The following is a 13147-nucleotide window of genomic DNA, read 5'->3' as shown; positions in this document are numbered from 1 at the left end:
CAAAAGGATTGACATAAAATTTTATTATGCATTATGGTTATTAATTTGATCATTGGTTATTCAAGTGAATCGTAAGTTCAAATTCGATGTGAGAATAATACTATGATATTACTTCTAGTTGAGAAGTTGACTATTATTGGCAAGATAAAGATTTGATGATAAAATATTATTCCAGGATGGACTAAGAAAAATCTTTTATGATGCTTGATTGGAATATTTATCGAAATTGAAATTGGTATGTGGATTATATATAAAGTGGCATATTAGGATGAATGTATATTTGAGGATATTGCAAAGAAACCTATTTCTTATTGATGAAATCGATTATGAGGTTGTAGAATATTCATCGTACTGGAATCTTTAATCATCATCCTTAGATCTAGATAATAGATCTTATTATATCTCTTGGAGACTACATGATGTGTATTAAATTTTAATTTAAAGATTTCGTATCTAAGTTGATCAAGAGATTTTCTGATATTATTATTGAGGTTGTTAATGAAAAAATTGATATCTTTAGATTAAGACAAAAGATCTGATTTATATTTATTTCAGATTAAGGGATCCATGTGAATTTACAATTTAAAAATTTTGGATTTAGGAATTGATATGGAGTTCCTTTGCTTTTGTTAACGAGGTTCCTAATTGAATCTACTATTAAATGGAGATTGATTTTTTTGAAGCTTGTATGATTGTTATAAAAGGATATTTGATAGATATTAAAGATCCTGATGATAGAAATTTTAGAAAAAAAAATAATGATTTGAAATTCTTATATATTCTGATTATGTCCAAATTTGGTGGAGCATCGAAGGATTTTTTTTTCATTGATTTAACTTATAAGGATTTTTGATTTGAAAATTATCGAATTGAGTTGATATGAGAATTAAGATTTGATTCATATTGATTATAGTAAATCTATATGATGGTTTAAATATGATATTGGACTCAAGGGTTAATCAAGATTATTGTACACTAGTAAAAGTATGAATGAGAATCGAAAGTTAATCTTTGACTTTAATTGAAATTTAAAATTTTAGATCTTTTCTATTGATAAGATAAAGAAATAATTTGATCAAATTTTTTTTTTGATGAACCTAAGAAATTTTGATTGTTAGATCAGAATGCACAGCGGAAGCATGGTAATCTGGATTACTTTGAGTAAGTCAGAAATGTTGACCCTTTGAGTTAAAGAATTATGATAGATGATATGGTTTGATACAAAAAATTTATTGATATTAGAAAAAATAATATTTAAAAATTTTAAATTATTTTAGATATCTTAATATGATTTTTAAAAGTAGTGCTTCCACCTATTATGCTAAAAAAAAATATATATATTTAGCATCCTAATTCTAGGATGAGTGGATCCTTAATTTTTGATTTTAGATTTAAAATATTTAGAGATAAATTTTTCTATCCTAGAATTAAATTTTATAATTCTCTATTTATTAGAAAAAATTGAGATAATTTATCGAATAATAATTTTGATCTTAGATTATTATACTCAAATATTTATCTCCAGAGTATAATAAAATTTGAAATTTAAATTTTTTTGATTATTATTATTTCTCTGACTAAATGAAAAAGATTGAGGTTATCTATTGATATTGATGATTGTTCTACAAAAAATGGATTAAAGTTATTTATAATTTAATTTGATAATGAATCGATTAATTAAGAATAGTTAATATTTAGATAAATAAATTGATATACTTACTTAGAATAGAGACATTGATTTTGATTATAAGAAAAATATAGTTTTGATTTAGATCAATTTTTGAGTTATTGATTTTATTATGGAATGACTTATTAATAAAATTTGCTTCAAGAATTAGAATATTTAAGAGTTTGAGGATTTGAGTAAGAAAATTTTGATGACTAGAAATAGTGATATTGATTCAATCAACAATGATGATATTGATCTTTACGAAATGACTTAATGATGAAGTTGTATCGAGAATTAAAATATCAAAAGTTCGGAAATAAGATTGAAATGATAAATCTTCAACCTTTGAAAGTATGAATAAGAAAAAATATTTTTGAATTTTGATTGATTAGGATGTCATCAAATGATTCATAGAAGTATGTTTTCCTATCTTATGATGGGTTGAAATTAAGAGTGGTTAATATTTTTAAAAAAAATAAATAAATAAATGAATGATGATGAATGAAGTTCTTATGCAAGAATAGAGACATTGACCTTCTTCTATTCACAAGAGATAGATTTGATTTTAATTTGAGTCATAAGATATTGAACATTAATTTTTACAGAAAATGAGATCATAATTTCAAAATCTTGAAATATTGAAAATCTTTGAGATATTGATTTTGTTAAATAAGAAAATGAATGGTTCCATTTCAGATCGATATTTGATGTACCGACTTTTTTCCTTATGAAATGATTTAAGAATGAATTCATACCAAGAATTAGAATATTGAAATATTTGTGGATGATATTCAAGTAAGAAACTATGAAGACTCAAGCAAGAAAAATTTTGAGGATGAAATTTTTTTAGAGGGAAAGAATGTCATAGCCCGGCCCGGCCCATGTAACAAACCCAGCCCATAAAGCCCAAATGAAAAAAAAAAAACAAGAGAAATCGGGAAGAAGACACCCGATAGGAGTCTTCTTCTCTGATGAAACCGCGGTGATCGGGAGTCCTAGGACCACCAGGAGTCCTAGGGCTCTCTATAAAAAGGCTCTCCCCTTCCTTAGAAGCTCTCCACCGGTCTTTTTCCCCTCTCTTCCTCCCTGATTTCTTCGATTGGAGCCGCAGATACTTGTTTCGTGCTCGCCACGATTGCTCGCCGGCAGAGTCACCGGAGGCCGAAGTAAGCTTTCCTCCTCTTCCTTTCTTCTTTCTCCTTCTTCCCGTGCCTCTGTGCACGACTGCCGGCGACGGGTGTCGCCGATTTTTGTCGGAGAAGGGACCCCTATTTGGTCTCTTCTTCCCTTTGGTTTTCCGACGCCGGCGATCACTACTGACCGCCGGCCTTGCCTCTCCGAACTTGAGAGAGTTGCCCCCCTCTGCCGTCGGGCTTCGCCGTGTCGGTCGTGGCCTGAATGGTCGGTCAAGGAGGGGACCTGTCGGTCCCCTGTTTCGGCCAGGAAGGAGCCCGAGAGAAAAGAAAAGAAAAAAAAAGAAAAAGAAGAAAGAAAGAAAAGAAAAAAAATAAAAGAAGAAAAAAAAATAAAATTAATTAATTAATAAATAATGATATAAATAATAAAATATGAGAAAGAAAGTTTTTTTCTCTTCCCTCTCTCCCTTCAGCCTGAACTAGTATTTTCTCTCTCTAAAATTGAACTTTCTCTCTCTACTTTCTATCTCTAAGTTATTTCTCTCTCTTAAGATTTCTAAAATTTTGAGAAGAATAGTGATGAATTTAAATGATCCTCATGATGGATTTTTGATCTGTGATCGTCGGATGGTACACCGACACCCACTTTGATCATATTAGGTATTTTTAAGATTTTATTTTTCATGATTTTATTGAATTATCCACATGATAATCTTAGCATGATTTGATATGATCGATCAAATTTGTTGAATCATATCATCTGAGGAGTCCAAGATGATTTTTTCTCTCTAAAGCTATTCCTCTCTCTATCGATTTTTCTCTCTTGATTGATTTATCAATGAGAGTTTCTTTTAATATTTCTGATTCTAATGAAGAACCCTGATCCATGATTGTCAGACAGCGTACTGGCACCCACCTTAATCAGACCATGAATCTTTAGATTTGATCATCTATGATTTCGATCTAGCCATGACTTAGTTTGATCATGTTGATTTCACCAATCGAGATATTGGACCAATCGTAATGTTGGATTGTGTCACCTGATCAATTCGAATTGTACCTCATGAATTCTTTCTCCTCTGATTTTCTCTCTCCACTTGATTTTATGAAATCGATGAAGAAACCTCGGTCCTATCACTTCTTATTCGATTTTTCTGATAGTCAAACTTTGGATCGTTTAGGTCATAATTAGATTTTGATTAGATGAAATTAGATAATCGGACCCAATCTAAACCGTTGAAATATGGTATTCGTATTCTTTCTAATTATTGAAATTGATTCTGTATAGGATTATGGATGTTTGATCATGGGATATCGCGATATGATCTACGAACAGAATTTTTGAAAGAAAATTTATAGAATTATGTGGATTTATTGGAATGCATTCGAGGTAAGTAATGTTTCACTTTTTTTAGATTTATCGATAAATTATAATATATTTTTTTGATATGATTTGTGAAATGATGCATGAATTGGATGAATGATATTTTGTTATGAAAATATCTTATTTGAAATGTTATGATGAAGCATGATTGAACATATTGATTTCATGATGCATTATATTGATTGATTTCGATACTACATGATTATATATTTTATTATTGAAATTAGAATATAAAATTTAATTTATGAAGAATTCTGATATAAGAACAATATGAATTGACAATCTGACTATGTAAAGGACCCTACTAATGGGGGCATATACGTTGGCAATTGATTTGTCTTGAGGGTTCATGTCGCCAGAGAGACCAGTGACAAACCGTCAGAGAGACCAGCGGTTCCGAAGAACTTTGCTGCCAGATGATTCGCAGCTCACCGTAAGAAGATACGCGGTGTTATGACCCTACCACAGAAAAAATATGGTCATAGCTCATGATTGACGAAAAGAATTGAAGAACAAAAGAAATTGAAATCTCGAAAGAAACTTGAATTTTTGAAAAAAAAATGAATTTGGCATGAATTATGTTGCATAATTGAAATTGATTTCGAATTGATGAACTCTATATGCTTATTTTCTATAAATGATTATTTACTTAAATGCCTGATGAAATCTGTTGAAAAGTGATCATTGCTTACTAGGCTGTCTAGCTCATTACCTCTTATTTTACTGTTTTTACAGATGTTGAAGAATTAAGATGATACAAGATATGAATGGAAGAGTGATCAAAAGCAAAATCTCTATACTTTTATTTTCGGTTGAAAGTTTTATTGAATTTGATGTAAGGACTATGAATCATTGTTGAATTTATTGAGATATTAAAGAAGAAATTTAGATCGTTATGTTTTGGATTTAAATTATTGACTAATTATTCCGCTGTTGTTTTAGGATAGCATGATAAGATGCCTTGCATACTTATGGAAAGAGTTTTCTATGAGTATGCGGCAGTTACCATGATCCTCGATTCACAATCTCGGATCGAAGGCGTGACAAACATAACATTAATATCTGCTCCAGACCCAATAGCCCAGATGAATTGATATTGAATTTTCAGATCTTGGTCTACAATCTTACTCCATATAGTTGAACACCGAGGTGGTTTGAGATAATTGTACCAAGTCCCAGCAAATTTGTACTTTGCAGCCACCAGTTTCGCCCACAAGATTTAAAATTAAATGAGCAGCCATTTTGCACAGAAAAGCCTCTTTGCTCTGCACAAGCAAGGACAATCCCAAACCGCCACATTGTTTTGGAGACCATATTTTCTTCCATGAAATAAGATGCAAGCTTCGATGATTTATAGAATGCCCCCATAAAAAAGTTTTGAACCCTTTCTCCATTTTGTTTAGAACAGCATTTGGCACATGAATAGATTGTAAACAATAGAGTGGTAAAGAGGATAACACAGATTGTAGCAATGTCATTCTCCTAGCAAAGGACAACACCTTCCAAGTCCAGCTATCAATTTGTTTAGCATTAGCCTCCATCAAGAAATTGAACTTTGGTGCAGCCAGTCGATCACCTGATAATGGAACTCCTAAATACTGCCAAGATCCTCTTTTTTTCTTCCATACACAATATGGTACATACAATTCTTCTAATTCTCCTTTGTGTTGAGAGACTAAAAATGACATAGGATTTGCTTTCATTCACAGCCTATACGGACATGGAACAATATGCATCCAGAATTGCTTTGACACAAACACAATCCTTTGTAGTTGCTCTAGCTACCACTAAAACATCATCTGCATAAAAAATGTGTGACAACTGCAGTACATTTGAGCCCACTTTATAAGCCCTTAAAAAGTTCCACTGCACTGCCTAGGTAAACATCGTAGACAACATTTGAGAGCATAATATATATAGATATGGAGATAGAGGACACCCTTGCCTTAAGCCCCTGGATGGTTGAATCCAGTCCATGGGAGACCTATTCACTAAAATAGCCATACGAAAATCCATTACACAGCTAGAGACTCAATCAATAAAGGAAGAGCAGAAACCAAAATGTCTCAATACCTTTAATAAAAAAGGCCAGCGAACTCTATCATAGGTTTTTTCCATATCAATCTTGAGAGCCATCAGACTTAGTCTCCTTAGGGCTCACAAAAGAGAGTGCATAATTTTCTGTCCAACCAAAATATTTTTCGCTATACTTCGCCCTGCCACAAAAATACCTTGTTCACTGGATATTAGAGAGCCATATCAATCTTGAGAGCCATCAGACTCAGTCTCCTTGGGGCTCACAAAAGAGAGTGCATAATTTTCTGTCCAACCAAAATATTTTCCGCTATACTTCGTCCTGCCACAAAAACACCTTGTTCACTAGATATTAGAGAGGATGACATCGGTTGCATTCAATTGGCCAAAATCTTCGCAACCACTTTATAAATGGTATTGCACAAACTGATTGGCTGATATTCAGTGACAAAAGATGGATTTTGTTTCTTAGAATAAGAGCAATAAAGATATTTTTCCAACAAACAGGCATACAAATAGAGCTAAAAACATATTTAACTGCATCAATCACCTCCCTCCCTACAATGTTCCAAAAATGCTGAAAATGAAAGGCTTGGAATCCGTCAGATCCCGTGGCGTTATCCAAATTCATTTCCTTTATCACTTGCACAATTTTCTCCTCTATGACCACCTTAATCAAGTCCATATTCTATTCAACAAATAAGGCTGTAGCTACCACCCCGAGCTCAACATCCTCAACTTCAGCTGGAACTGACCACCTTTCCTGAAAATGGATCAAAAAAGTATTTCTCATACTTTTCTCATCTTCTACCGTATCCCCTGTGAGTCCAAAATATTAGTTATTCTATTTTGCCTCCTTCTTAATAATGTAGACCGATGGAAAAAAGTGGTATTAGCATCACCATCTTTGATCCAGGCCAATCTAGATTTTTGTCTCCAAAAAACTTCTTGATCAAGGCCAATCTTGTCATGACAATGCAGATTTCGTTTATACTGCCTAATAAGTGAAAGTAGATACATATATTACTGATCGGACAATCCCCCCTACTATTCCTCTTGCTGCTATAGTAATAAAATTTCTTTGTTCAGTTCTTGTCCTTTCTTGAATAAATTCCCCAAAGAGCCTTTCCATCTTCGAATAGCCTCCTAAGTTTTTTGAATAAGCTTAGACAATCTGATGGCCAGGGACAAATCAGCTTCACACCTCCAAGCTTGTTGCACACATTCCCAAATACCATCTCCATATTTTTTCAAACCTAAATGGATCAGAACCCCTCCTCCAATTGTTGCAAATTGCAAGAAGCAATGGTTGATGATTAAAAGCAAACCTCGTCAAATGTTGGACCTTGGACTCGGGAAACAAATCTATCCAATCCACCGATGCAAAAGCACGATCTAATCTTTCTCACACCCGAGCTATCCAAGTCTATTATTGCACCAAGTGAACGACAGCCCCTGATATCCCAAATCAATAAGATTAGACTACCGTAGAAACTGCTGAACTCTGTAATTTCTCTTTTAAGTTGAAAAGGTTTACCTCCTCTCTTATCCTCTGAACTGACAATATAATTAAAATCCCCAATGATAACAAGAGGTAATGCCAAAGCTTGCACCGCTAAAATTTGATTCTATAGCTGCCGACGTTCAAGACCACAAGTACTACCATAAACAACTCCTAACAACCAAGATGGACCAACCAAGGGGTAATTATATCAAAAGCAACTTGCCTATTAGAGTGAAAAAAAATCAACCTTCCCAAACCCAAGTTTCCAGACCACCACAATCCCTCCTGATAGCCCAATCGAAGGGATCATAAAAACACCCCACTTAGGTGTAGGAGTTGGTGTGATGCTCCCAATCGAAGGGAGGCCACAGGAGGGGTCAGGGTGTTAGCTCCAAGAAACTAGGATAGATGTGGTCTTAAGGCTAGGACAGGAGTGGTCCTAGGGTAGAGGCATCCACGAGCTTGAGGTTCAGGTATCGAGAACCTTGAGGGGCTTGATTGGTGCTCTAGAGACTTAAGAATATAAGGTCGAGCAAGAAACCAGAGTCAAGGTTGAAGACTGTAGAGAAGAAGCAGTTTTAGGAGTCTGGATCTACTCAGACTGAGACTGGGTCGACCATATCTCAGAGGAAGGATCAAACAGAAAGACATATTTTAGAAAATTGAGGCTGGCATGCAGACTGAGCCGACTCAGTCATAGTAACTGAGCCAGCTCAGTTACGTAGGCAGAACTATGCAGATTTTTTATTTGGGGCTCAGGTCAGGTTTGATCCTAGGGGTCTTAAGATCTGGTTTGATAGATCTTAAGAGGACTAATCAAGGATTTAGACTGTGATTAAGTCCAAGGGATGAGAGCATGGTAAGACTTGGGCTTAAGTGAGTGCTTTCGTGTATGGATTAGTCTAGGGAGTTTTTTGGGCTCGGATTGTTGAACCCATTATATTGATATATATATATAGGTCATTGTACTACCAAAATAGTGGAATAAAAAGAAGAATTTTTTCTTCTGAAAACCCTAGCTATCTCTCTCTCCTTCTCTCTCTCAGATTTTGCATGCCACCCTAAGGGCATCATGCGCGCCTCTCTTCCCTAGAAGGGGGCATACGGTATCAGGGATCAAACTCTGATCTAGGGCCTGATGGTTACTGTCCTTGAGAAGGATCCATCGTAGATTTTCTCAAATCCATACGGACAAAGGCGGTCCTTCAATAGTTGGTATCAGAGCCAGATTTAGCATGGAGGAGGAAGAAGAGAGGATCAAATAGTTTTCTACAGCAGAAGATCAGCAGCAAGGTTTTAGATCTAGGATTTTTTCTAGACTTTGTGAGGAAGGAAGAGATCTAGGGGCTGCTGTCCACCATCCCTGTATTAGATATTTTTTAGATCCATTTTATATGCTGTTGTGATTGGGTTTGATTATAAAAAGCAACAGGGTAAAGGTTGGATTTGATAAATTTGATGGAAATAAAAGTTTCACCATGTGGAAGGTGAGAGTGAAGGATCTATTGATATAGATGGGATTGGATTCGGCCATGAAAGATAGACCAGAGGAGATGAATGACAAGCAGTAGATGTCCTTGGAGAAAAGGGCATGTGCCACGATTAGGACTTGTCTGACGGATGAGATTTTGTATGGCATGTTGGAAAAGAGATCATTCAGGAGTTTGCGGTCGAGGTTATATATATTGTATATGGAGAAGAATATGTGTAACAAGTTGATGCTGAAGAAGCAACTGTACAGCCTTTGGATGCAAGAAAGCAAGGATGTTACGGGGCATATTCGGTAGTTCGATCGGATGAGTATAGATTTGCTCAATATTAAGGTAAAATTTGAAGAAAAAGACAACAGCTTGCTACTATTGTGTTCTCTACCCAGGAGTTTCGATCCGTTAGTGACGATGCTGTTGTATAGTAAGAAAATACTGGTGTACGAGGAGATCGTTTTAGTGCTCAGATCCAAGAGTAGCAAGAACGGATGACGAAGAGGCTTTTTAGGAGGGTCTTGCGATTCCTAAGAGGCTCAGAAGTGGGAAGAAAAAAGACGAGCAAGTGGGGTAGAGACAGTCCCGAAAGGACAGCAAGAAGACTAGGTACTACAAGTGTGATGTAGCAAGACAGTCTCAGCTGGAGTGTCTGCTTAAGAAAAAGAGAGGAGAAAGGAAAAACTCAGATTTCATTGGTTCAGTCACTGAGTCAGAAGAGTCGGATGAGCTCTTGATAGTTTCGGAGGAGCCTGCGAGGTACAAAGGGTCTGAAACAGTTTCAGAGGGGTCCACAGAGTGCAGAGGATCTGAAGGGGTAACAACGGTAATTGAGGTGCAATGGCAGGCCCAGCAAGACAGCATTAGATGGTTGGCCTTGGGTACAGGATTGTCTTTTATGGCATCAGGGGGATTTCAAATTCAGATGGAGTACCAAGCAGAGGTAGCTTCATAGGTGGAGAAGATTTTGGCACGAGTTTAGAGTGGAGAAGTGCAAGAGGAGGAGCAATATCCCAGCACCAGTGCTAGGGCTGCACAAAGCTAGCCAAGAAGAGTGGAGTGTGCCGGTGGACAGGTGTGGCTCTGAGGAGACCGTGTCAGGTGCATCAAGTGTAGCGAGTGTCGGCACAGGAATGCTGCAGTTTCTCTAAAAAAATCCAGGGCAATTATTGATGCAGCTACCAAGCAGAAGAGGACCTACAATAAATTCCAAGGTGGTGCCAAGATTCAAGCAAGGGTCTTCAGCGGTAGAGGTGGTCATCCCAAAGATCTTCAAAGGAGCTCAGAAGCTGAAAAAGGTTGATGGTGGCAAGAATGTTCGCACAAGGGCTGTCAGGACATGCATCGATAGCAGGATTATGCAAGAGGATAGTGTCAGGTGTGCCAAAATTTGGAGACATCAAGATGGAGATTATAGGAGTTGGTGTGGTGCTTTCAAGCCTTGGAAGGTCACAAAAAAAGTTAGGATGTTGGCTCGAAAAAACTAAGACAGGTGTGGTCCTAAGACTAGGAGATAAGTGATCCTAAGTGGAGGCATCCACGGACTTGAAGTCCAGGTGTTGAGGATCTTGGAGGCTTGATTGGTGCTCAAAGACTTGAGGACACAAGGTGGAGCAAGAAACCAGAGTCAAAATTGAAGATTACAGAGAAGAAGTAGTTTCAAGAGTCTGGATCAACTCAGACTGAGACTGGATCTACCATATCTTAGAGAAAGGGTCAAATAGAAGGACAGATTTCGAAAATCTGAGGCTGGCATGCAGATTGAGCCGATTCAGTCACCGTAACTGAGCTAGCTCAGTTATGTAGGTAGAATTGTATAGATTTTCTGTTTGGAGCTAGGATCGGATTTGATCCTAGGGATCTTAAAGTCTGGTTTGATAGATCTTAAAGGGACTAACCAAGGGTTTGAACTGAGATTAAGTCCAAGAGATGAGAGCATGGCAAGACTTGGGCTTCGGTGAGTGCTTTCATATATGGGTTAGCCAAAAAAATTTTTGGGCTCAGAATATTGAACCCATTATATTGGTATATATACAGGTCATTGTAATACCAAGGTAGATGGAATAAAATATAGAGCTCTTTCTCCTGAAACCCTAGCCGCCATCTCTCTCTCTCTCTCACGTTCTCATCTACGATCCAATCAGGTTTCCGCATTCTTCTTATTCTCTTGTCAGATTTTCTGGATTAACACCCAGGTTCTACACAAGACATCGATCCACGGTTGGTATCGTTGATGTACCAGGATCTAACACTGGGTTCCAATAATCTATGAAAATGATCCAACGTAGCCTAAGCTAGTCGGATTTCAAAAAAACAAACAATATCTGGATTGAATTGCCTCATCATACTTTTCACATAATTGCCAAATGGAGGCTTAGCAGAGTTCCTGCAATTCCAAGCTAAGATTTGCATTAGAAAGAAGCTGATGAGCAACCCATCTCCACAGACTTTGAAACGTACTGATGCAGTTGTGAAAGAGAACAGCCACCTGTAGAGACCATGGGTGCCTGATCCTCCACTTCACTTTGAGGTTTCAAACAACCCTCTTGACTAACTTTTTGATATAAAATGAACTTTAAGTTAGAAACATAAGCATCATGAGTACCTGAGTTCTCGACAGCATCTGATTTTTAATCAGATGTATGGCACTCTGGTTGTCACAATAAACAGTAGTCACATCCTACATGCTATAAGTCAAGATCACCAACCAAATCTTGCAACCAAATATCCTCCTTCACAACTTCTGTGGCTGCTATATACTCTATCTCTATAAGACAAAGCAAAAGTAGAATATAAAGTCGCTTTTCAACTGATAGCACAACTTGAGAGAGTGAAGATATAGTCTGTCAGAGACAGTGGCGGATTCAAAAATTTTATTTTATGGGATCAATATAATAAAAAAATAGAGGATCCACAAGGAGAGAAAGAAAAAAATAATAAAATATTATTTTAAAAAAATAATAAAATTTATAAAAAATAATGATGTGTAATATCTTAAATATTCTTTATAATAAAATATTATAAAAAAATATCATGTGTACTATCCATCACATGATAGACAGCTACACGTGGGCATGCATCTACAACACACGATCTCATGAGGCCCCATGCACCCATTCATCGTGCAATAGACGATGCATGCTATCACAGTAGAGGATGTGTGCTCTTTAATATAAGAGATAGATGGATGGGATTGGGATGGTATATTAAAAGATAAATAAATAATAAATAATAAAGAAAGAAAAGAAGAAGAAAGAGAGAGAAGTCAAATTAATGTGAGAGAGGAAGAGAAAGAGAGTGGTAGGATATATGAGTCATTAAAGAAAAAGAATATATGTCATAATTACTTCTTTGATATGATCTTTTTTATCTTTTATTTTTTCAAAATGTTACATGAGATATGGGGTCAATTCATAAAATTAGTAAGATCAATTTTGATTTTTTTCACTAATATATATACAATACCTAATAATTTTTTATTTTTTTATTGGACCAATTGACCCCATATTCAACCATATGCATTCGCCAATGATCAGAGACCTCCTCCTATCTAAATCACCTGTATAATCAGAATCTACATAACCAACGTACTGTTATAAGTGTCTGAACCCTGATCATTACAAACCAACATCTGTAGTGCCTCTCAAATAATGTAACATCTATTTCACAGCCTGCCAATAGATCTTTTCTGGATGCCCCATATACATGCTAGCGATACTAACGACTTATGAGATATCTGGACATGTATAAACTATGACAAATATGAAACTTCCAACTGCACTAGCATATGAAACACATGATATATATTTCTCTTCCTAATCTGACTGTCGAGATAAAATAGCTGAAAGTATTTAGTATGCTCTAAGTGTAGTACTCACTGATAGGGGTGCAAATGAGCCGAACCGCTCACAAGCTACTCGAGCTCGACTCAAGTCCAAG

Source organism: Elaeis guineensis, chromosome 6 (genome assembly GCF_000442705.2).
Source record: "Elaeis guineensis isolate ETL-2024a chromosome 6, EG11, whole genome shotgun sequence".
In the NCBI taxonomy this organism is placed as follows: Eukaryota; Viridiplantae; Streptophyta; class Magnoliopsida; order Arecales; family Arecaceae; genus Elaeis; species Elaeis guineensis.
Note: the sequence above shows the minus strand (reverse complement) of the source record.